The 25,760-nt window shown below is 49.0% G+C and overlaps 1 protein-coding gene and 1 long non-coding RNA gene across 16 annotated transcripts in view; one reads left to right on the top strand and one right to left on the bottom strand.

The window, feature by feature from the left end:
- The window catches only part of PKNOX2 (PBX/knotted 1 homeobox 2), a 339,410-nt gene that overhangs the window by 166,927 nt on the left and 146,723 nt on the right, over window positions 1–25,760 (bottom strand). For 14 of the 15 annotated variants that reach the window (XM_075909457.1, XM_075909455.1, XM_075909456.1 and 11 more), the window contains one exon: window positions 3,708–3,794. The gene's annotated coding sequence lies outside the window, so the exon portion shown is untranslated. Of the gene's footprint in view, window positions 1–3,707; window positions 3,795–10,669; window positions 10,742–25,760 lie in introns of all 15 variants that reach the window. The other variant, XM_075909453.1, reaches the window with a different exon arrangement.
- LOC142820478 (uncharacterized) lies at window positions 8,769–20,398 on the top strand. The gene is made up of 3 exons (XR_012897713.1): window positions 8,769–9,018; window positions 11,015–11,138; window positions 19,255–20,398. It is a non-coding gene; the product is annotated as an uncharacterized LOC142820478 (long non-coding RNA).

Here is a 25,760-nt window from a genome sequence, read left to right as displayed (position 1 = left end):
ATTGTAACACTGCCTGAGCCCCCAAGGGAACAGGGCAGGCCATACTCAGAATTGGTGTGCTGGCTTGTTCCCCCTCCAGAGCGGGTGGGTGAGACGTGATGGGGAACGGGTGGAGTTCTGGGTCCTCCCTGACAGGGTGTAGCTAACGCAGCAGAGCTGGGGCAGAAGTGTTCACAGTTGGCTGCAGATGTAGGCCAAAGCTACCACCCCAGTGGGGAGGTGATTGTGCCTTAGTCTCCCTAGAGCACAGGAGTGCCAGGGGCTCTCTAGGGCAGTGCAGCATGCAAACTCTGCCCCCTCTGTTCAGGACACTGACCAAGGGAGTAATCAAATCCTTGGGCAAGATGGGACTGAGGAAGAAAGACATAACCCTGAGAAATCTAACAGCAGGGCCAACTGGGACACCGTCGTCAATTTCCCAAGAATGGAATTGGAGAAGAACCTTCAAGCATCTTTGCTGGAGTGGACTGTATCTCCTGAGCCACTTAGTTCCAACAAAGAAGGGGGCTTATTGAGAACTAACCTGACATCATTTTATAAACATAAAGGACACTAAACATGATGCCACCTTTCCTCAGGTTATAACGCTTCATGAATTTGTAAAATAAAAACAGAAACCGACGCTTTGATCTTACTAAGGAGTCAGAGTCAATTAGAAACAGACCGACACCACTGTGAGATTGATTGCCTTGTCCTTAGTCCTGACTCTGCCCAGACACCAAGGACGCAAGGGACCACTGTGATCTTCTGATCTTACCTCTTGCATAACACAGGCCAGGGAATTGCTCCACAATAATGCCAACAGCATGTCTAGAAGGCCTAACCCCGATTACATCTCATAGTGGGGCCTGTGGAATTTAATCCCTTCACCGCTTTACATGGCTTATTGGAAGAAATTTTTAAAACATTCCTGGGCAAGAAGGTTCTGTTAAGACAGAAGAAACCTTTGGACTTTGCTCTGGATCAGGGTAAATTTTATATCCAATTACAAGAACAGAAAAGGTTTTTCTCCTAAGATGCTCAGAGCCTAACATTTCCCAGTCAACAGGAGAGGGGCCAGAGAGAGGGCAGACATGCATGATTTAAGAAAAGAACGTATCATTTTTGTCTCTGAAGTCAGGAATACCGGCGATGAGTCTGTATTTCAATAGTGCTTATTCTGGGTGACACCCACCACTAGCCTTTCAGGTACAACAAGGGAAAAGCCATCAGCAAAGACCTTGGAATAGCTTCCTATAAACATCGCGGCCGGCCTGTACGTAATGACCCCGCAAGAGATGCAGGACAGGTGACCAGACCTCATGATTCCGGCTGCTCTTGGGATGTCAGTATGTTTCCACAAAGAGGTCTGGGAATCCAGTTTTCACACAAAGGATTCCCGTCATATGCTCATGGGAGCCAGCAGCCACATGGGCCCCTGCGCAACGTGGGAGGGGGAGCCTGGCTCCATGCTCCCAGAAGAGGCAGGGCCAGGACAGCGAGCCACCAGCACTGCCCAGGCTGTGGCATGTCCCCTCCCCCCCACTGACTCCAGGCTCCACGCTCTTCAAAATGCACAAGAGCCCGAGGACTCCAGTGGCGCACTGAGCTCCAAGCAGCACTGGGGGCTGCCCAGACCCAACCTAGTCAACATGCTGGTAAATAATCTGGGAAACAGCGTCACTGGTGAGGTGGCGACATTTGCAGACAATACACAATTACTCACGATGGCTAAGTCTCAGGCAGACTGCAAAGAGCTACAAAAGGATCTCTCAAAACTGCGTGACTGGACAACAAAATGAAGATGGACACTGGAAAACATCGTCCCAGCTAGACATACAAAAAGATGGGGATTAAATTAGCTGTTACCACTCAAGAGAGAGACCTTCGAGTTATTTTGGATAGTTCTCTGAAAACAGCCACTCCGTGGGCAGCAGCAGGCAAAAGCGCAAATAGAATTGTTAGGAATCATTAAGAAAAGGCTAGAGAATGAGACAGAAAAGATTGCATTCCCTCTGTATAATCCATGGTTCGCCCACATCTTAAATAATGCATGCAGATGTGTTTGCCCCATCTCAAAAAAGATATATTGAAATTTGAAAAGGTTAAGAAAAGGGCCACAACATTTATTAGGAGTATGGGACAGCTTCCGTATGAGAAAAGACTAATAAGTCTGGCACTTTTCAGCTTGGAAAAGAGACAACTAAGGATATGTCTACACTGCAGAGTTTTTTCAGAAAAATGGCCATTTTTCCAGGAAAACTACACTTATGTACACACCGCAATTACATTCTTTTGACAGAAAGTTGAAAGAATGCAGGGATTTTTCTGATAGTTTCCTTCTACAATGAAGAAGCCTTTTTTGAAAGAGCGCTTTCGGAAAAAGGCGTGTGTGGATGGGGAAGAAGGGTTTTTTTAGAAAGAAGAGGCCACCAGGAAAAAGTACAGGTGCCCTGGTGGCCACTCCATCCATAGTCATCACAACTTAAATGCAAGATAGCATCCAATCAATGAGGACGCTATCTTTTTCAATGTGCTTTCGCTTTGTGGACATTCTCTTTTGAAAGAAGTTTTTCCAGAAGATCTCTTCCGGAAAAGCTTCATCCAAAAGAAGCCTGCAGTCTAGATGAAGCCTCAGAGGGGATATGATTGAGTTCTATAAAATCATGACTGGTATAGAGAAAGTAGAAAATGAAGTGCTGTTTGCACCTTTTTATTACACAAGAACTAGGGGGAACCAAATTAAATTAATAGGTAGCAGGTTTAAAACAAATAATAGGAAGTATTTCTTCACACAATGCTCAGTCAACCTGTGGAACTCCTTGCCAGGGGATGTTCTGAAGGAATTTTACTGGGTTCAAAAAAGAACTAAATAAATTAATGGAGGTTAGGACCACCACAGGCTATTAGCTGTAATGAGCAGGGATGGTGTCCCTAGCCTCTGTTTGCCAGAAGCTGGGAATGAATGACAGGCAAAGGATCACTTGATGATTGCCTGTTCAGTTCATTCCCCCTTGGGCACCTGCCACTGGCCACTGTCAGAAGACAGGATACTAGGCTAGATGGAACTTCGGTCTGACTCAGTTTGGCCTTTGATTGTTACGTTGATTGTTTTCTATATCCTTAGGCTTTGTGCGTTTTAACAACTGGCAGTTTTTTACTCCAGTCACACCCCACAGCTCTTGTGGTGACAATAATAATGGTGTACACTTTTGGTCATTTTCTTTTTAACCTTTTGTAGTTTTTAAAATGCAGTTAAACTTTAGGAGAAAGCCTCTGTATTGTCGGATTTAAAACCTTATAAACAGAAACATTAGAAATCTAGCAAATTTCCCACAGGTAGCAGTAATACTTATACTTTCAAGCTCTAGCCATTAGAAGCTGTGAGAATTAAAAGTTTGGATTTTTTCCCAATACGTACACTTTGTGTATTTGTTTTAAATCAAAAGCAGTAACCATACACCCATAAAAAACCCTGTTATACTATGATGGACTAACACCATTTTGCTAAGTCCATAGCTGACTGTCAGGGAGTTATTTATTGCAATTGCATTAAAATTTTTATAAAGATCTTGTCAGTGTCCCCATTAAAATGTCAGTAAAGTTGCTCCTGGTCTAGTCGATGTGTAAAGCATCCTGATTTGTGAGTTTGTTTGTGCCACTTATTGAAATGATTCTGATTTGTTTTGTTCATTTGTTTGAAGCTATGGAAGTATAATGAATCTTACAGTTTGGTGTGTGCTCAGAGGCTGCCAGTCCCTTCTGCTCTTTCTCTGTCAGTAAAGGAATCCTTCTTCCACTCCAAGCCAAAGCACCTGAAAAGAGAAAGAGAAACTCTCAACTGGAGAAAGAGAATTTCCCCCATCAGAAATTCATTTCTATACAAATGAAAGCAGCAGAAACACAAACAAATCTGCAGCTCCCACCAACAGATTTCTCTCTTCACAGGCATCACTGAGATCTTTATGACCCAGACTAACAGCAAGAACAGGAAACATTTGGAAAACCAGGAAAATACTGCTCTCTGCCATCGTATGTTTCCAGTCTGTCAAAAGTCAGGCAAGCAAAATGACAAATGTGGCTCTGAATTTAGGAATATTAAAACAAAATAATCCAATGGAAGTTGCTAAAAAAAAACCTTCAAAACATAAATAGTTCCTTGCACTATTTGCAACACAAATGTTGGAGTTTTGTACTAAAGCATGAAATACCCTCCATGAAACTGGCCTATCACTGGCACAAAATGAAACCGATCATCATGTTTCATGGTCCAAGTTAAGAAAAATATGGGAAACAGCACACAGCACAAAGAGTAACTTCTAAATGAGATTTAAAAAAATACATTCTGTTGTATGACTCTGGGTATTATTAGCCCAGTTGCTAAACACACTTAGGCCATGTCTATACCACCAGGTTATTTTGAAATAATAACTCCAAAATAAGCTCATTTCGAAATAAGCTCATTCCTCTTCACAAGCAGGAGTTGTTATTTTGCAATAACAGGCTGGGTAGTGTGGGTGCTTGCCTTGTTATTTCAAAATAACTCCCCAGTGTTGACATGCCCTGAGATCACTGGAGTGAATGTCTCCGGGGGAACTAACTGGGAGAATGCCCTTAGCAACATCTTCTGGACCATCCTTCTCCTCATTCCTCCTGCCCCCCGCCTCCCATGGGCTATAAATGCGGGGGTGAGGGGACAGATTTTCAAGAGAGCCCAACAGAGCGAGTTCTTTGGAAAATGTGACCCAGATTGTATAAGGTCAGCTTATGTCAGATATAGGAAAAATACTTCACAAAGTTTGACATCTCCAATGCATCCATCCGGCTATGTTTCATCTAGGTGAGCAGCTCTGCCAGCACACAGCCACAATCCGCAGCCCTGCAGCATGTGCAAATCAAATCCAAGAAATAGTACATAGGCCCTTATTTGATGGAGATGGTAAAATTACTAAGAATGTTGCAGGAAAGCCAGAAGTATTCCATAAATATTTCTGTTCTGTATTTGGAAAGGACAAGATGATATACTTATGAAGGACTTTCCAGTCCATTAATAACTAAGAAGTCTGTTAGAGAAAATCTACTAGAGATAAACATTTTTAAATTATCAAATGTGAATAACTTACACCCAAGAATTATAAAAGAGCTGACTGAGGAGAGCTCTGGACCATTGGTGTTAAATTTTTATAATCTTGGGATTTGGGGGAAATTCCAGAAGACTGGGACAGGGCCAATGTTATGCTAATATTCAAAAATGACAATTTGGATGACCTGGGTATCTGTAGGCCAATCAACACCGATCGTGGGCAATATAATGGAAAAAGTGATACAGGATTAAACTGAAAGCTAAGAAAATAATTAATGCCACTCAACATGGTTTATTTCAAAACAACTCTCGGCAAATGAACCTGATGTCATCTTTTGATGAGCTAACGGGTTTGGTTGATAAAAGTAAATGCATAAATGTAATATACTTTTGTAAGGCAGTTGACTTAGTACCACATGACATTCTGATTTAAAAATAGTATTTTATGATATCAATAGAGCATGTGTTAATTTAATTACAAAAAGGCTAAAACAGCAACGGTCAGTGAAGAATAAACTCTGAATGGGGGTGTTTCTAATGGGGCTCTGCAAAGACCAATGAGCTGGAAAGAAATACAAAGTTACTTCTGCTCAAATGTGTGGCTGACACAAGGATGGAGAAAGTGCTAACTAATGCTATGGATAGGACGCTCATTAGAGACCTCTCTGTACAACGTGGGGCCATTCACACAGAAGTGTTTTGACACACACAGGTGCAAAGTTACACATCTAAAGAGAAGGAAAGCAAGTGCTACTGACAGCATGGGGGACTGCATTCTGGAAACAGCCTGAAAATAGACAACCAAAAGGAGCTAATGTGATCTCTGGCTGTCTGAAGAGGGGACTAGGGAATAGGCGCAGGGAGGGGTCGTTACCTCTGACCATGCCATTGGTGGGATGGATAATGAAATAATGAGTCTAGTGCTGGGGTCCACATTTTAAAGAGGATGCTGAAAACTTGGCGAGGATGCAGAAAAGGGCCAAAAAAGATTTGAGGGTTGGAGAAAATACTGTACAGTGAGAGATTTAAAGCGCTCGGTCTGCTTAGCCAATCAAACAGACAACTGAAAGGTGACTTGATAGAGGTGTATGATTACCTTCATTGGGTGAAAATACCCCCATTAAAGGGCTGTTCCGTGCCACAGAGAAAGGCACAAGAACCAATGATGGCAAGATGAAGCCAGACACGTTCAGAATAGAAATGAAGCATGAAGTGTTAACGTGGGAGATTAACCTTTGGCGCAAACCACCAGAGAAGGGGAAATCCTTCCTCTCCTGTTGCCGGCACATCGAGACTGGAGGCTGACTGGAGAGAGACTCAGGTGTTAGGAGCCCGGGCTGTCCATGGGACTTCCACAGCCTCAGTGCTCAGGGTTATCGTGGAGTTATCGTGGATAGTTATCTTGGAGTTATCGTGGACAGTTCTCTGAAAACTTCCACGCAGTGTGCAGCAGTGGTCAAAAAGGCAAATAGGATGCTAGGAATTATTAAGAAAGGGGTAGAAAATAAGACCCAGAATATCTTACTGCCCCTGTATAAAACTATGGTACGCCCACATCTTGAATACTGTGTACAGATGTGGTCTCCTCACCTCAAAAAAGATATTTTGGCCTTGGAAAGGGTTCAGAAAAGGGCAACTAAAATGATTAGGGGTTTGGAACGGGTCCCATATGAAGAGAGGTTAAAGCAACTTGGACTTTTCAGTTTAGAAAAGAGGAGACTGAGGGGGGATATGATAGAGGTCTATAAAATCATGAGTGGTGTGGAGAGGGCGGATAAAGAAAAGTTATTTATTAGTTCCCATAATAGAAGAACTAGAGGACACCAAATGAAGTTAATGGGTAGCAGGTTTAAAACTAATAAAAGAAAGTTCTTCACAAAGAGTGTAGTCAACCTGTGGAACTCCTTGCCAGAGGAGGCTGTGAAGGCTAGGACTATAATAGAGTTTAAAGAGAAGCTAGATAATTTCATGGAGGTTAGGTCTATAAAAGGCTATTAGCCAGGGGATAAAATGGTGTCCTTGGCCTCTGTTTGTCAGAGGCTGGAGAAGGATAGCAGGAGACAAATCGCTTGATCATTGTCTTCGGTCCACCCTCTCTGGGGCACCTGGTGCTGGCCACTGTCGGCAGACGGGTGCTACTGGGCTAGATGGACCTTTGGTCTGACCCAGTACGGCCACTCTTATGTTCTTATGGTTGCACCGCAGTGAATGGGGGGACATGATGCACACGGGAGCCTGCTGAGCTACCCAACCACACCACCTGGAGCAGCCACAAAGAGGTGGGTTTGAGTCCCGCCCACCCTGGGAGTCTGACAGTTTGGAAGGAGCTTTGGATTGGCAGCTGGAAGCTCCCGGCAGGAAAGACCTAAGCAATTTCTTACTACGACCAGCTGGTGTTTCCTCATAACTTTTAACCCAGGGCTTTGGATACACTCCCAGGACATGGGAGACCCCTGGCTCAAGTCCCCCTCAGCCTGAAGAGAAGCAAGGTCTGAACAGGGATCAGCCACCTCTCGGCTGGGTGCTGGGCGAGGGGACAGTGGGATGTGGGGATAAATAGAATGACTCGGGTGCACGGGGGGGGGGGGTGCCTGGGTTTATTACCCCGCACTGGTGAGGCAAAGGTTCAAGAGCAGTTCTTGGCTCCCTTGCCCATGGGCAGTGGGCGAAGGCCCAGCTGGGGAAGGCAGCCAAAGCGATACCCTTCCCCCGAGACCCTGCCCCTTCACAACCTTCCCCCTCGCCCCAGACAAGCCCAGCCCAACCCCAGCTGAGGGCCAGGGCTGCCCACAGCGTAACCCCAGCCCCCCGGCCACAGGGAGCAGCACAGCCCCAGCCTTCCTCGGTCTCAGGCTGCTGCACAGTGAAGCCCCCGCCTCGCCTGGGGGGCTGGGCAGTATAGGTGGTTCTGGGAAGGCAACGCCTTCCCTTGCCTACATTGCCCGCTGCCCATGCCTGGCCCCTGGTGGGCGTGCTCCCAGCAGAGGGAGCAGCCAGAAAGGGCCAGCTCAGTCAGTGGGGCTGACGGAAGGGGAGTGGCTGTCGACAGCAGCCTCCTGCCTGGAAGCCGCCAGGACCCCGAGCCCTGGTTTCAAGCACCAGCTCCACCACCAGCTGCCTGCAGGCACCAAAGGGAACGACCTGCTAGGTGAAGTGGCCCCTTGGACTCTCTTCTGTGGGTGCCATTCCCCTGGACCATAGCCACTGGGTGATACCAGTAGGTATTTTACCATTAGGGCCTATTGCGCCCAGCCAGCCCCCGGCAGCAGGGCTCCCACGGAGGAGAGACGGGCTCCCGTCCCTTGCTCCAGTGGCTCCTTGCGTAGCCTGGGTGGCGGAGAGCCCGGCCGAGACCTCCCACTTGGGAGTAATGCACGGCCCAGCGGCTAGGGGATGCAGCAGGCACGTGGTAGAGCCTTGTTCACAGCCTTGATCACCAGCAGGTGGCAGCTCCTTCCCCCCCACCACCATCCTGCCCGTTTCATGTGGAGCCTGGCAGCTGGGGAGTCCCCCCCCCCCGCCCATGGGAGCTAGGCAGAGGAACACTGATCTGCCCCCCTGGGAACCGCTCGGAGGCATCCCCATGACTCCGGGGAGGCAGCAAAGGGCGTGCTCCCAGGAGCCTTGGCAGGAGGAGGCAGCAGCTGAGCGTGGCTTTAGTGAATACCAATGGTCCCTAAAATAGCAGCCAGGCACCGTGACAGAATCAACGGCTGCGTTCACACGCACACCCCGCTGGCATCGCGTCTGTGGAAGGGGCCGTCTGGAAACTCAGGCTGTCCCCGTTAAAATGTGCGTGTGGCAACACTGTGTGTGAAGCGGCAGTGGCACTGCCGAGCGACGAACACCCTGCAAATGAAACATTCGTGACGCTGAACCAGCCCCCGGGCTGTTCTTTCAGTGAACGCTGACTTCCTCCTCGGGGCGGAGACCTCACTAGGCAGAAGAAAAATGTTGTGAGTGTGGAAGCATTGCCCCTCAGGGGTGCCCAGGGGTGTGGGTGGATTTCCCAGGCTACTGGGTGGGGACTTGAGCTGGTTCTGTGTGGGATGGATGAGAAGGAACCCCTAGATATTGAACCCGGCCTGGCTGCTGCCGGCGCCACCTGGCAGAAGGGTTACATTAACTTCAATTAAACAAGCACAGAAAGAGGCTTCTTGCCATATTACAACTCTTTTAATCTGTCCCTTTATTTTTAGTAGTCAGCATTTAGCATGGTACTGTGCTGTATTGGGGGTTTTTGTCTGTGCTACTGCCTGGCTGTGAACTGCCAGTCCCAAATGTGGTATGTGGTTGACTGATCAGTTTGTAACTTCAATGTTAATAAAGCTATGGAAAGGAGAACATCAGAACGGCCATACTTGGTCAGCCCAAAGGTCCATCTAGCCCGGCATTCTATCTCCCGACAGTGACTGCTCCCAGAGAGAATGAACAGAACAGGGAATCATCCAGTGATTCCACCCCTGTTGCCCATTCCCAACTTCTGGCAAACAGAGGCTAGGGAAACCATTCCTCCCCATCCTGGCTAATAGCCATTAATGGACCTGTCTTCCATGAATTTATCTAGCTCTTTTTTGAACCCTGTTAAAATCCTGGTCTTCACAACATCCTGTGGTAAGGAGTTCCACAGATTGACAGTGTGTTGCGTGAAGTAGTACTTCCTTTTGTTTGTTTTAAACCTGCTGCCTATTAATTTCTCTCTCCCGGAGCCTTGGTTCACTGCACTTCACGAGACTAAGGAAGTTGCTCTGGGAGAGTTCAGTCCCAGTGCTGAAAGGATGTGATGCAAAACTTTGCCTTGAATCTAAGGCTATGTCTAGACTGCAGAATTTTTCCGGGATACCTGAAAAAACTCTGCCGCGTCCCGGGAACAGTTTCCAAAAAAATGGACATGTGCTTTCGGCATTCCTGTAGTCCTCTTGGTGAGAGGAATAAGGGACGTTCTGAAAGAGAAGGTTTTTCCAAAATTTGGCCCCATCTAGATGGGCCAAATTTCGGAAAAGCCTCTCCCAGAAAAAAAAAAAAAGCGGCAAAAGATACGCAAATTGTGGTTTGCAATTTGCATCTCTTTCTCCGAGAAAAACGGCAGTCTAGACTCAGCCTAAGGTAGTTCGTTACAATTTGGGAGCAGTGGTTTATCTTCATTTTTCTTGCAGCCGTTTCTGACTTTTATGCCTCATTGCTTGGCCTCACTTGAAATCTTCCTAGAGGGACTTTTTGTTTGTGACATTCGTCTGCATGGGATGTTCCCCTCTCCCTCCCTCTCTGAGCCACTTCCTCTCTAGAAATTGCCTTTCTTTTTCTGTTAGCCTCTGATTCCTCTTGCAGTAAAGAAAGCTGTCATCCTCTACATTAAAGACGCTGCATTGCGCTGCATTGCACTTGCATTTGGAACTTAAATTCTCCCTGTAATCCAAACAACCGGGGATTAATAAAGCACACACTAGACACGGAAAAGAGGCTCACAGGCGACTCTGCAGTCATATGGTTTTCTTCAGGCTGTGGAAATAAATAGATTTGCTGTCATAATTAACAATTTACGTTGTTCCTGCTATTCTCTCTACTGCCTGGAGAAAGCTTCCCGACAGATACCGCCTCTCAGCTCACCTTCTGTCCCCAGCCGTTACTCCTCTGAGCACGAGCATAACAATGTATGTGACAGAAAGGGAGGAGGCAAACCTAAAAGGAGACAGAAAACAAGGAAACTGGCCAGTGTCAAGCCACCCTAACTTACAGCACGGTGCGATTAGCCATCCTTGCTACTGCAACACAGCAAAGCAAGCAGCAGCTCCAGCCAAGCCCACCCCGCATGGAGCAGGCAGCTCTGCCCGGGCCGTGCTCTTTACACAGTGTTTCATGTGGTCCCTTAAGAGCTTTGCTTCTGTAGAGCCGCGTCTCGGATGGGACCTTCTCTCCCACCTTTCATCAAACACAAAATCTTATGGTCTGCAGATCAGCCCACTCCTCCCACAGCCGAGTGACCCAGGGCTAGGCCGGTCAGTGGAGCTGACTTCGTGCTGCGCTCCCCGAACACCTCATTAACAGCACGGCTGACTGGACTAGAACTCCCTGGGAGGTAAGTCTGCCAATGGGGCAGGGAAGGGGGAAGGGGCCAGAGAAGGAAGCGGAATTCACTAATAAATGAGCTGTGGCTCAGAGCATCCCCAGCCTGCTTTGCATGACACACAAACGCCTGTGAGCGGGCGCGGTTAAGAATCACATGGCCCACACCAAAGCGGTTGGATTTGCTCTGGGCTGGCCTGTCCGTGGCACAAAAAAGGTTGGGAACCACTGCACTAGATGACCACTGGAGTCCCTTCTGACCCTCTGAGTCTAGGATTTGGGGAGAAAGTTTTGCCCATCGTAAAGGAAACAGAAAAACTCCCACTTTGACATTGCTAGGGCCTGGGTTTCACGCTTCAGAGTTCTGTGGGAGGAGTGAATTTCACTGTGAAAGAGGCAAGGAGGTGGAAGAAATAACAACCCAATTAAAGGCCGCAGCTTGAATTCACACAAGAGGTAGAATTAAGGTTGCCAGGCCACCTTAATGTTGGCATTGCTTGACTTTAGACAGGCACGATCAATGGCAAAAAGGAGGACACTTACTTATTCCTCTTAACATGAACACTCCAGACAAAATGTTCTTTTAAAGGTAAGATTACCCCCCCCCCCCACACACACACACACACACACAAAACCATCACGATGACTAGACACCCCAGAGCACTGCTGTTAAATAAACCTTAATTTGGCATGGTAACGATCATTAGAAACATGTCAACGTAAGCAAGATTGGAGGGAATGCTTCCCTTGCAGCCAGCTGGAAGTGGGGAGAGACCCTGGCTGTCTTTGTAAGCACCGCTTGTTCCTGTCTTCCTTAGATTTGCTAGATATTCAGTAGGCAGAGGGGTGTTTTGCTCATAGCAATCAACTTAATATGTGACCCAGCAGCAGCAATGTTTGGATTAAATGCAGGGATCTGGTTACCCAGGTTTGTAAGTTTTGTGGGCATACAGGGCAGCAGGACTGTGCTAAATCTGTTCCAACGCAAAGCGCTCACGGTGAGCGGAAGGAACCTTGCAAAACAGGAGCTTGACTTCCAGCGTTCTGTGACAGTAGGAGTGGTGATGTAAGGCTATTCTTGTCAGAAGACTATATGCCATTCCCAGGTGTAGGGAGACAGGCCCGAGGTCAGGTCTGTGCTACAGATCTACAGTGGTCCGTGTCGCCCAGGGAGATGAAAAATCTGCACCTCGGAGTGATGTAATTGTAATGCCCCATATAGACAGCACTGGACCAGCAGGAGAGCTGCTCCCGCCAACATAGCTACTGCCGCTCTGGGAGGCTGAGTGCCTGCACCGATGGGAGGCACCTTCCTGCCAGCGTCAGCGCAGTTTTGCGAAAGCTGCCTCAGCTTTAGCACTGGGTGTGAAGAGACGTCCTTGGAGTTAGAGGCTCCAGGAGCTCCATGTTTCGACGAAAAGAAGGTGAAGGGGTGACTGTATCTCGATCTGTAAATATCAACATGGGGCGGACATATTTGATAACGGGCTCGTCGGTCTAGCAGAGGGTCCAGTGGCTAGAAACTGAAGCCAGACAGACTCAAACTGGAAAGAAGGAGTACATAGCTGGCACCAGGCATGGGAGCAGGCAGAGCCCCCCGCTCCGCACCAGCTGCACCCCTCGCTGCCTGTGCTATGCACCCCCCTGCGCTCCCCCCCACTGCCTGTGCTATGCACCCCCCTGAGCTCCCCCCACTGCCTGTGCTATGCACCCCCCTGCGCTCCCTCCCACTGCCTGTGCTATGCACCCCCCTTCGCTCCCCCCACTGCCTGTGCTATGCACCCCCTTGAGCTCCCTCCACTGCCTGTGCTATGCACCCCCCTGAGCTCCCCCCACTGCCTGTGCTATGCACCCCCCTCCGCTCCCTCCCGCTGCCTGTGCTATGCACCCCCCTGCGCTCCCTCCCGCTGCCTGTGCTATGCACCCCCCTGCGCTCCCTCCCGCTGCCTGTGCTATGCACCCCCCTGCGCTCCCTCCCGCTGCCTGTGCTATGCACCCTCTTCCCCCCGCTGCCTGTACATTTTCAGCAGTAAAATTAACCATAGGAAGAACTTACCCAGGGTGGCAATGGATTCTTCAGCACTCACCCTTTGAAATGAGGCTTGGAAGTTTTTCTAGAAGATCTGCTCTAGGAATCCCTGCGGGCAGACCTCTGGGCTGTGCTATGCAAGTGCTTGGATGGGCTAGATTAACACAATGGTCCCTTCTGATCTTGGAATCTGGCCACAAGGGCTCCGTCTAGACTGCACTGCTTCTCCGGGATACCTCTCAAATCTCTCTCAAAGTTCAAAAAAGCGGACATGCTCTTCCGCCATCCCTGTAAACCTCGTTTCACGAGGAATAAGGGACATGTCAAAAGAGCACTTCTTTCCAAAATGTGGCGCCGTGTAGACTGGTATTTCTTTTTCCAACTTACCAGTGCAGTGTAGACCTAGCCAGCCACACAAGCAGCTACATGCCAAACCACCACAACTACACAACCAGCTGTGCACCCGCACAATCAGCTGCCACAACAAACTGCCACAACTACACCACCTGCTTCACACTACACAGCCACAACTGCCAGACTGTGAAATGCTAACACAAATGACAATTGCCCTCATCCTCACCCCTGCAAAGGGCTTTGTGCAGAAGGAGCAAAGGCTTCAGCCTGTGGTGTGCGGCAGCTGCACCCATGGTAAGACGGGTGGCTGCGAATGGACGAGGGGAGGGGCAGTGCTGTCAGGTGACCCTCCCCCCCATTCCGTTCCATGGCTTTGTGCCATGGGAGAAGCAGCCCACAGGAACAATTTCTGTGCTGGAATGATATGGGGAACAGGGGGACTGGGGTGCTTCCTAACTGGCAATAGCATCAATCGTCAGAGAGAATCCCAACAAAACAGGCATCCCTGTTAACTTCCACCTAGCTGGGAGGCCCTGATAGCTCAATGCTGTTGATGCAATAACCCCGTTTTGATTTCTCTTCCCCTCCATGGTGGGCAGAGACAGAGCGCAGAAATCCGACTGTGTGCACGCCTGGAGACATGTGCACGTGTGTGCCAAGGTGTGGATATGCGTGCCTGTGTATATGAATGTGAATACCTGCATGGGAGCACATGTCTGGGCACATATGTGAGTGCCTGCACGTGTGTGAGCCCGTGTGCACTCATGCTGAGGTGAGCCGCTGGTGATAAGAGCTGAGCACTCGCTCCCTGTGCACAGATGCCGCACTGCACTGGGCCAATAAATAATAAAAAGTCCAAGTGCCCTGTGGAAGCAGGCCCCACACTGTTTGGCTTCGGGCAAAACAGAGGAAACTTGGTGCCCCGAGGTCTAGAACAGTGGGATTAATAACACATCAATTTTAATGCTGAATTTTTTTTCTGCTTCACAAACAGCAAAGTGAATGTTTGAGCATCTCAGCAGGGGGTTAATGAGGACTCTGATTAGTTATTCAGGTTTCCTTGCGCTGCCTCCATCCATCCTGGTGCTGGGGGATGAAAGGAAAGGAGGATTTGCAAAGACACTCTTAAAGATACATTGCTCTGATTTCATCTGTGAGAGAACTACACCCGACAGGCGGCCCTCAAACTCACATCACCTGCTGACAGGGAGCATCCATCGCACCCCAGTAAAGTAGCCCCACCCTCTTACTCCCACAGCATCCACCTGCTTCCCTTGATGGGGGCTGACAATTCGAGAGAGAACACAAATGTGCTTCCATCTAGCAGCCCCTCTCTGCCCATCACAGCAGGCCAGGGTCCAGGAACACCCTCTCTGTGTCGACTGGATCGATGTTCTCGCGAGCGGGGTGAGTCACACAGAACACACCCCAAAGTCACTCCCAGCCCCAGCTGTAGCCATATCCAGGGATCTCTGTACGACAGAGAACTTGGCACAGTCTTGGCACTCATGCTGGGTTCCCACCTGGGCCCTGTACCTGGTTCGGTGTGAAAAGCAGCGCATGAACCTGGAGCAACAATGAGAAACCACTAAGCCTAAACGCACTTCCCTTCTGCCAGAGCGCTCCAGGAGGGAAGCCATATTTGCCACTCCTGGAGAAGGCCCTCCACACAAGCTTCGGGAGCTGTAGAAAAGGAGCAGCAAAAAGCTCTGCTCATCCCTTCCCGCTCATCCCCAGAACTCCCTTTCCCAAGCTCACTTGGTCAGTGTAATTGAGACATCCTGGATTCCTCCCCAACATTTGCTTGAAGGAATGTTGGAGCTGAATTGTAGCCCGGGGCATTAGCCCACAGGAAGTGGCAGGGAAATGTTACTGCCTAAACCAGGGGTGTCCAAACTTTTTTCAAAGAGGGCCAGATTTGAAGAAGTGGACATGCATGAGGGCTGTCCCCACACTCTCAGCCCCAAGGCGGAGGGCCTGCGGGGTCGGAGGCAGGCGGAGAGCGCAGGGCACGCCGGCCTCACGGCGGCCCGGGGGCAGGGCGAACCCGCAGCCGAGCAGGGGAGCGGGGCTGCGGACGTGCCCTACAGGGCAGGCTCTAGGACCGCGGAGGCCATGGGCGGCGGCGGCGCGGCCGGAAGCGGCGCGCTGGGCGCGCCAGTTCAAAAGAGCGCCGGGGAGCCAGGAGAGGGGGAGGAAGCGGGGGCCGTATTAAATCGGAACACGGGCTGCAATTGGCCCGCGGGCCGGACTTTGGACATGCCTGGCCTAAACCATGGTGAATGCCCCAGGAGTTTTATTGTGGACATCACATTTATGAGCTGTTTCTTTGGTAGCGCTAGCTTCTACTACACAAAACAAATCCCCTGCCATCAGAGCATCCGAATGACCTTTGCATGGCACCATGGAGCAGAAGCACCAGAAACCTTCCTGGAGCCATCCCGAACTAGAGAATCCTGTTTGGAATTTGTAATTGGGATGCTACCCAGACCAATGCAACTCTCCCGCAAACTCCCAGGTCTGCAGTGGGATGAGCTCAAGCTCGTATGTGCTAACGAAGGAGCTGCTGCATCGTACATACTGTTGCTGCAGCAACCTCATCTAGCAAGCAGCAAAGGGGGCTGCCAGGAACCGACACCCTCTGCTGTTAAAATCTCTCTCAAATTGACAGTGTCTTCAGCTGAACTTTGGGGTCTCTTTTCAGAGGAATGTGGGTAATTATTTAAAGCAATTCTCGTTTCTGCCTCACAAAAATGCGTTCAGAGTGGCCGTATTTCACACGGACTTTCATAAAAGCCCAATAAAGCCAGTGTTTAGCATTTTATAGCCTTGCACAAAAATAACGATCTGGGCTCTTTGCTCCTCAGTGCAGAAATATTTAAAGCAGGGTTAGGTCTCCCACCCCTGGAATATTGTGAAAAAGGCTGACTTTACGGCTTTGTGCTTTCCCTGCCCTCAGCTTCAATTTAAATCTCATAACTACTGCATTATAGGCAGACTGGGTCCTTTTTGTTGCACCTGCATTCAGGGGTTACATCATTTCATTATTCTTCTAGACAGAGCGCTGTTTAACCCCTGACATTGCTAGTAACGGCTGGATGCCTACCAGCACTTTACAGCAGTTAGGTTGACAGTGTCAAAGCAACAGACCCGAAGGAGGCGGGGAAAGCGGGCGTAAGTCACCCGGTGGCTCTCTCCAGAAGAGCAGTGTCACCCTGGGAATATTCCCAGTAGCACGAGACTAGTCTGCTGGAAACGTGCCTGTCAAACATCACTCCAAGGGCCCTGCCCGGGTGTGACAATAAATGACAGGAACCCCAGACTCAGGACATGTCACTTGCCAAGGGTAGCCAGCCCTGAAGTCACATCTCTAAAGCTAACTTCGTTACCAAAGAGACACAGCATGTGTGGAATAAACCGCCGGCTGCCTGACACTTGTTCTTTTTACACACAAACACAATCTTCTAAATCAGCCTATTTGGGCTGCTTCCCAGAGTGCGAAGACTTGACACTCAGGAGAGCGAGGTTTTCCACAAGACAGCCAGCCACTCCTGGCGCTAAGCACAGACGCTCCTTGTGTTAAAGCACCTGGAGGGGCCACGGGGAGCGCTAACGGTGCGGAGGAGTTTAGAGTTGGATGAGGGGCTGACTGTCATGCTGATGTTATTTTTGAAGCAGTCATGGCAAACCGAGTACAAGAAAGAAAGAAAGAAAGAAAGAAAGAAAGAAAGAAAGAAAGAAAGAAAGAAAGAAAGAAAGAAAGAAAGAAAGAAAGAAAGAAAGAAAGAAAGAAAGAAAGAAAGAAAGAAAGAAAGTCAATGCCATGCCGGGGTTTCCAAACAAGGAGGACCTGGGTAATTATGGGCTTGTTAGTGTGACAGTGATCACAGGCAGAGCAAGGGATTGGTTAATAGTAAGGCTTTGTCTACACTGCTAAATTTAAAGTGCTTTAACACAGCAGTGTGGTCACGGCACCAGTGCTGGGAGAGAACCCTGTAAAGAATCCACCTCCTCGAGGCGAGTAGCTAACAGCCCTGGGAGCCTGTTTACACTGGCGCTTTACAGTGCTGCCACTTGCTGCGCTCTGGGGGGAGGGGAGGGGGGATCTTTCATACCCCTGAATGAGAAAGTTACTGTGCAGTAAAGTGACAGTGTAGACAAGCCCTAACCTTAATGGTGAAGAATTAAAGGATGGAAATATAATTACATTAAACATGGTTTTAGTGAAAATAGGTTTTGTCAAACTTGTTATTTTTAGATCTAAATTTACAGGTATGTTATTTCTAAAATATATAGTGTGCATCTGTCTATCTGTCCATCTGTGAATCTAACGTCCCAGAACTCAAGAACTCCTAAACAGGGGTATGGCTAGACTGCATCCCTCTGTCGGCAGAGGGATGCACATTAGGCAGGTCAACATTGCAAATGAGGCAAGGATTTAAATATCCCGCACTTAATTTGCATTAAAATGGCCACCGCATTTTGCCAACTCAGCACTTTGAAGGCAAAAAGGGGCAGTCTAGGGGGGGGATCTGTCAAGAAAGAAAGCCTTTTTCGACAGATCCCTTATGCCTCCTGCAAGGAGGTTTAAGGAATCTATTGAAAAAGGCTTTCTTTCTCAACAGACCCCCCTCTAGATTGCCAGTTTTTGCCGACAAAGTGCTGAGTTGGCAAAACATGGCGGCCATTTTTATGCAAATTAGGCACGGGATATTTAAATCCCTGCCTCATTTGCAATGTCGATCTGCCTAATGTGCATCCCTCTGCCGACAGAGGGATGCAGTCTAGACATACCCCGAGAGGCAGGACCACCAAATTTGCTATGTAGCTTCCTCTTATTCTAATTTAAAGCTAGGTCAGGGTCTGGTTGTGGCAGGACAATGGAATGTGCCTGGGATTTGATTGTTTCTCCTAAAACGGTAAGGAAGGGGTCTGGTAGGAAGGACAGTTGTATTGCAGAATGATCACGGGGGGCAGCAAGGGGCCAGGGATCAAGGGCAGCCCATCCATATAGGCGAACTAGGCGGTCACCTAGGCTGTGTCTAGACTACATGCCTCTGTCGTCAGAGCCATGTAGATTAGACACATAGGCAAAGGCAAATGAAGCCGCAATTTAAATGATCGCGGCTTCATTTACATTTACATGGCTGCCGCGCTGAGCCGACAAACAGCTGATTAGCTGTTTGTCCGCTCAGCGCGCTAGTCTGGATGCTCCCCTGCCGACATCAAAGCCCTTTGTCGGCAGCTCCGGTAAACCTCATCCCACGAGGAATAACGGGGCTGCCGACAAAGGGCTTTGATGTCGACAGGGGGAACGTCCAGACTAGCGCGCTGAGCGGACAAACAGCTGATCAGCTTTTTGTCGGCTCAGCGCGGCAGCCATGTAAATGTAAATGAAGCCGCGATCATTTAAATCGCGGCTTCATTTGCCTTTGCCAAAACAACAAATCTACATGGCTCTGTCGACGGAGCCATGTAGTTTAGACGTACCCCTAGAGTGCCAAGTTAAATGGGGCGCCAAATGGTGGCGCAATATCATTGAGGGGTTTGGCGGTTGGGGCGCCGATTGCATGGTTTGCCTAGGTCACCAGTTGCTGGCAGCTAGTCTAGGGCCACCCCTGCCAGAGATGGGGACTTGGACAGCTGTAACCCCTTGAAACAGCAAGGGGCAGAGGTGGAGAAAGGGACTGCTATCGAGTATATATTTCAGAGAGTTTGTCTGTTTGTGTGTCTGTCTGTCCCCTAGATAGAGAACATATTCTCCTCTCCTGACTGTACCTGCTGGAGCTGCAGCAGCCATGAAAATGTGCTTTTCACCTGGCCCCAAGCTACTTGGGTAGTCCTCTCTCCCCAGAGCAGCCTGCCTACTGAACCCCTCTTCCCCGGCCGCACCCAGAGCAATGATTGAAATGAAGAATAACAAAAGTTATTTGAGATAAGGACCAGAGCAACGCTGGGTAAATCTTCTAGTGACTGATCAAGAGAACTGTGCAATATAACTTGACTCTCTATGTAAATAAGAGTAGCTCACACTATTTTGATTAAAAAGTAAGCATTACACAGAACAAACATAACAAATTAAATGGATCAAAACTGGCAAAAAGATAGATCTCAAAGTGTAATTATTAATGGAAAATTATTGATCAAAGGGGATGCTTTTAAGTGAGGTCTTACAGGGATCAATTTTTGACCAGTGAGATTAATTATTTTATCCAGCTATCTGCCAGGAAATATAAAGTCGTTGCAGATGACTGAAAGATGGATGGAGTGGGAACAGCTGATTAGGATTGCTCACCTACATGGCATGATCTGGATTGTTCAGTAAGCAGGGCACATGCAATAGATTCAGAATGTTAGGGTAGGAAAGACTCATTCTGATTACCTGGGAGTATCGTTAGGAGTAACTCTAGCTTGCTCACATATCGAATAAAGCCCGCCTCTCCACACAAAGCTAGCAGATGTGCAAATAAATCAAACAATAAGAATAACAACAGGGACTCTGAGACCAGCAAACACTGACTTGCTACCAGTGCTTTCTCAAATTCCACCACTTGACATTAAGAATTACAATGCCACAAAGAACTTCTTCGACAATATCCAGGAAATTCCACAACCACCACTTTTCAAAGGTATGTAGGAGGCACCTCACCACTGACTCATCAACTGTTGACCAATCTGGACTGTGTGATCAATCATGTGTGATCATAGGGATTTCAATCTGAGAGGCAGTTTCATGAGTATTAAAACATCTTTAGAATGCCTCAACCTTATAGATGTCCACGAGGAGTAACGGTAGTTTGGAATAGGAAGCCTAATCCGAACTACCTAGTCCATGCCCCGTGTAGCTGCGGGCACGGAGTCCGAACTAGCGGACATTTAAAAATGGCGGCGCCCGGCAAGATGCAAATGAAGCCCGGGAAATTCAAATCCCTGGCTTCATTTGCAACTTCGGTTGCTTACATTAACCACCCTAGTTCGAACTAGGGCGGTAGTGTAGACATACCCACAGAGATCAGGTCATGGCCTTACACTATTCAATGCTTTTAGCAGTGGCCTGGAACAAAACATATGTTTATCAAGGTGTGTGTGGGGGTAGGGGTTCTCCTATAGGGTATGTCTACATTAGAGAGCCTAATTGGAACTACCTACTCCATGCTGCGTGTAGCCGCAGGCACGGAGTCCACACTAAGGGGGATTTAAAAATGGCGGCGCTCAGCAAGATGCCAATGAAGCCCGGGATATTTAAATCCTGGGCTTCATTTGCAACTTCGAATGCCTGCATTAGCCACCCTAGTTCGAACTAGGGTGGCAGTGTAGACATACCCATAGTGAGTTTACAAATGGTAAGTTAACCTCATTGTTAAAAATGTGCACCTTCTTTCTAGTCTGAATTCATCTCACTTCAGATTTCAGCCGCCGGGTCTCATTTTGCTATTGTCTGCTAAAACAAAGAGCCCTCTGCTATTTAAAAAAATCTCCCGCTGTCGGTTCCATTAAACATAATCAAGGCCACTCTTAACCATCTCTGATAAACAAAACAGATTGAGCTCCTTAAATCTCTCATTTGACACAGAGAGATTCAAGAAGCACAGTCTCTTTCGCTTATCCCCACACAGGTTAACAGTGACTTAATGATAGTCTATTAATACCTCCATGGGAAGGTGATTTCTGATCGCAAAGGAAGACTCCGGAAGGAAGATGGCAGAACCCAAGGAGGCCGACTGCACTGGCTGACCATAAAACTGTCAGAGCTGGTGGAGACAGGTGCAGAGGTGAATTTACCTTGCAGAGAGTCTTGAACTGGTAAATGAGACTCACCCAAGACCTTTAAATGAAGATGAATTGCTGGAGAGTGTACGTCAGATATTTGTTGAGCTCCCTAACGTAAATGAAAGCAGGTGCACCTGTTCCTAAGTCGCTCGGGTCCTGTCCTATTCTGCCTCCCTCCTGCTGTAAACAGCCTGTTTTCCAGACTCCCTATCTGATACTAAAGAGAGGCTGAAACAGACTTTTCTTTGGGACCATTCCATATGCTTCATTTCAGATTTAAACTGCACCGTAATTGTTCTGAATTAACTGCTCCAGCTGGAAAAGCAAACAAGCAATTTGTAAACCTTAAGAAAACACCCAGCTTATCTTAAGTGATTTAAGTTTCACAAGGAATCTCCCCTTGCTGGCTGGTAGAATACAAATAGGAGTAGTGCTTCTAGCAGGAGCATCCAGACCAGGGATGAACCTCTCTGTGCTACAGGGCTTTGAAAGTTCAACTGGCACATTCCAAACAAGCCAGACTCCTTCGAAGCAAATAATGAGAAAGTGACAATTATTCCCTGATGGAAAATCTCTACAGGAAGGCCAAGAATCTCAACGGGGACTCTGCAATGCGGGTGACACACTGTCGGGCCAGTGGGTGGACCCTTGGATACTCACTGCCACATGCCCCTGGCTTTGGAAGGAGAGCGTCACTATTTCCGGGGCTTCTTGACAGCACTAAACCAGCAGGCAAAGGTTGGGCAATTCCAAAAGGCTAAGTCAAGGATGGGAGCTGACTCCCAGCACTTTGACATGGGAGACAATTTCCCATCCCCAGAGCCATGCATCAAGGACATGACAACCGAAAAACAAGCATTCTTTGTAACTGATGAAAACCATCGGCGCTCTTTTGACGTTTACTGAACAGGTGAAGATTTTATTCTGGTAGACCATGAATGAGAACTACCACCCGGTTTCACTTAACACACAGGTTCTAAAGATGGTCTTTCTCCTGTACCCCCAATACAGCTTACAAGAGCCGGTGTGTAAGTGGCCTTTTGCGGCCTTCGGAAAGGATGAAGGAAGGTGTTGTTTTAGAAACCGATAGTGCATCAAAACTCACGTTGGAATTAAATGTTATTTCTTTCAGCATCTCTTCGAACCCCCACACTGCCTCTGTAAAAAGAGGTAGGAAAAGTCCAAGGACTCTGGCGTGTCCACCCAACAGTGAGTCTGTAGCTCCAACTTTCCCCAGTGCGAGGTCAGCTCCATTCTACAGAAGGGCCTGCCAGGCAGCACAAAATCAAAGAGAAGGCCACATGTCACTTCTGCACAGCCTGTTGGGAACAGCAGACCTCAGTAAAAGACCAAACTCACGAGTCAGACTGCTTGAAAGAGCAGCCGGTCCCTATTCCCGGCATGCCCCGTTACACAGATTAGTCCTTCTTGATGGAGAATTACAATTAGGGCTTCGTCTTAAGGAGGGATCAGCAATCAGATATCTTATCAAATGCCACCTCAATTATTCAAATAATCCCTGACTCCACACTTGGGTGCTGTTTAGGGAAAGTGGCCCCATTAATGTGCTGCTACTTCCCCATCACGTCCGACATTCTGAACTTCACGTCTGATTACGGAATTTGCATTCAATTTAATTTTTCCATCTGGAGTAAATGAATAATCCGAGTACCTACCCCTGCCTTAATTACATTTGTTAAATTAAAACCTGCAATGTGAGAAATGTAAATGCATGTGGTTCTGAGACCAGACAAACTGCAGGTAGGACCTGCTAAAACCTTTCTGTCTCCTGCTTCGATTTCTTTCCTTTCCCCGTAGCCACGCATCAAAGAAATTACAACTGGAAAACAAAAATCCTTTATAAATGATGAAACAATAGATGATCTTATGACATTTTCAGTGCTGTTTGCAGGAGAATGAGATAAAATGTAATAAATTCATATCCTTCTGTGTGCTTCTTGGCTCCAGCAGTTAAAATTTCCATCTCTTTATGCAGGATTCCTGGGGAGCAGAAATCCTTGATAATGCCAAACAATTCAACACTTTATTTTCCCTTTACTCTGCACCACTCAAAATATAGACTTCAAGCTGCCAGCTGCTGGAAATGAAACCAGATGCCATATTCTTTTTGCACAGAGAAAAATTGTTCCGACTCAGAGCTGCACAGAAGAAAGCCAATTAGCCAAATAAGGCTGAGTTTTAATTTCAGACTCAGAGCCCGTGTGCAGCGCCCCTGACCCTAGTCTGCTGAGCCAGTTGGATGGGAGTTCCTTTCTGCAGGTGCCTTTGCAGGGTATAACATTTGCTTTCTTTTTACTCCCGCTGAGCAGTGTTTTTAGGAAGCGCGATGGCCGACACAAGAGCTTTCCTGCAGATTTGAAGGGGCATGTTCAAATGAGCTAAAAAAGAGCTCTACTTCCTAGGCACTTTGTGCTGTGCCGGGCCACAGAGCAGCTCTTGCTGTGCCCTGTCCTGCTTACACCAAACCAGAGACCTCTGAGGAGGCTCCTCTGTCAGCTGGAAGGTCCCCGAGGATTAGTCTGTCCTGGAGAGAAACCCAGCGACACCGGCCAAAACGCAAGCCACAGCAGCGGGATGGAGCCTGTGGCAAGCAGGGAGAAGAGCTGTAGATCAGGGGGCTGGGAGCATGGCATGACATTGAGGCTGAGGCAAGAGGGCACGCAGAAAACTTCATGCGATGGAGCACGAGGTGGTGTGTGTGCACCACAGAGCACGGGGCTCCGGGAGGGGGTGCAACACACCATGGGGCAGTGGGGGTAGGCAAAGGAGATGGGGGGGAGTGCACGCCTGCGCACAGGGCATGGCGGGCTGCAGTGGAGCCCGCAGCAAGGGGGTGGGAACAATGGCGCACAGGCCAATGAGTCAAGCCTGGGCCAGGGGCCCATTCCCGTTCTCTCATCTGCATGGACTGCTGGGGGGGCGCCCAGGGCCTCTCCCAGCCCTTGGTGCACACAGAGCAAGGGGGTGGCAAACGCCAAACAGGCTGGGCCACAAAGAGACACCAGCAGCAAAGAACAGACTCGGGGTCAGGCCGCCCCACACAGCTGCGGCCTTTCGGGAGGGAAGGAAACGGGCGGGACTCAGCGAGGCTGCGCGGAGCAGCAGCTGGCAAATAGCGAGTGTCTAAGAACCAAGGGTCCAGGCAGTAAACGAGACGGTGGCTCTAAGGTGGGCCAAGCGGCAGGGCTGCTTTCAGCAGGACTGGTTACCAGGCTCCTCCACAGAAGGCCAAGATGAAGCCTTCGTTATTGAGCCTCGCTGCAGGATTGTACAGCCACCCTTGCTAAGGAACAAACCCGGGACAATGCTGCTCCCTGGGACGGCAGCCACCCGGCTCTGCCACGGCCTTCCTGCGTTAACAGGCCAGCCTGCCTCCATCCTAACCAGGGGGCGATCCTGCCCCGCCCAAGTCACTGGCAAAACTCTGGCTGGGACAAATTCTGCCCCCAATGGACGCAGGGTCAGGCCCCTGGCAAGCAGCTAGGTCAGTCCCCAGAACATTCAGCCTGGAGTGACAGCGAAGAGGCCGCTGCCCAGCACCGCTGAGGTTACAGGAGAGCCAGGGCAAGCGCAGTGAGGCTGGTGACCTAGACTCACAGACCTAGTCGAGGGGCTGGGGCAGAGCACACCCCAATGCCTCCCACAGCTGCTTGGCGCACAGGGGAGATGGGCCTGCATCCTCCCACCAGTAGCCTTGCACACGCTTGTGCGCAGAAAGCTGTCAGCCTGTGGGTGGGGAAAGGCGAGGTAGCACAATCCCCCAGGGCCAAGGCAGGGCTGTTCCTTACAAAGCAGTAGCTGCTGCTTCGCCTGTTCCAAGCCATGGGGCTCCTACCACTTCTTCCAGGAGCACTTGGAGTCTCGATCCTTCTACAACCCCTCGAGCAAGCTAAAGACCCCTCGCTCCTCAGCGTGGGGCCTGCCCTTGCAGCGCCTGGGAGCCTTCCCCACGCCTCTGGCCCATCGGGAATACAGTTTCAAGCACGGGTAAGCAAGCCTTAAAAGGAAAAAATTCACTGCAGCTGGGCCAGGCTCCGCAGGGATCACGCCCAAAGTAAGTTTGGCCCAAGCTAAATAACAGCGAAATGCAAAGAGAAGAGAAAAGGACGAATGTTTCAGTTCTTAGCGAGGCGAGGGGGGTCCAGCAACACCTTTCCTTGCAGTGGTTCTCCGCCAGGGGCATGCGTGCGCCTGGGGGGATGCAGGGGTCTTCTGGGGGCGCCTCAACTCATCCAGCTATTGGCTGAGTTTACAGGAGGCTACATAACAAGCACCAGTGACCCACCCCCATTTCCCACAGAGCAGGACTTGCGGCTGCTCCGCATCCATGTGAGCTCGACATTTAGAACCCGCCTGACTTGATAATTGCGTGCAAAAGGTCAGCGGTGCGCCAGCAACCCTGCGCTGTGACACGTGGGTCTTCTCTGCGTGACTGTGAGCGAGGACAAATCAACCTCCCAA

The sequence above is a fragment of the Pelodiscus sinensis genome, chromosome 26, assembly GCF_049634645.1.
Source record: "Pelodiscus sinensis isolate JC-2024 chromosome 26, ASM4963464v1, whole genome shotgun sequence".
NCBI lineage: Eukaryota > Metazoa > Chordata > Testudines > Trionychidae > Pelodiscus > Pelodiscus sinensis.
Note: the sequence above shows the minus strand (reverse complement) of the source record. Positions and strands in the feature narration are given on the sequence as shown.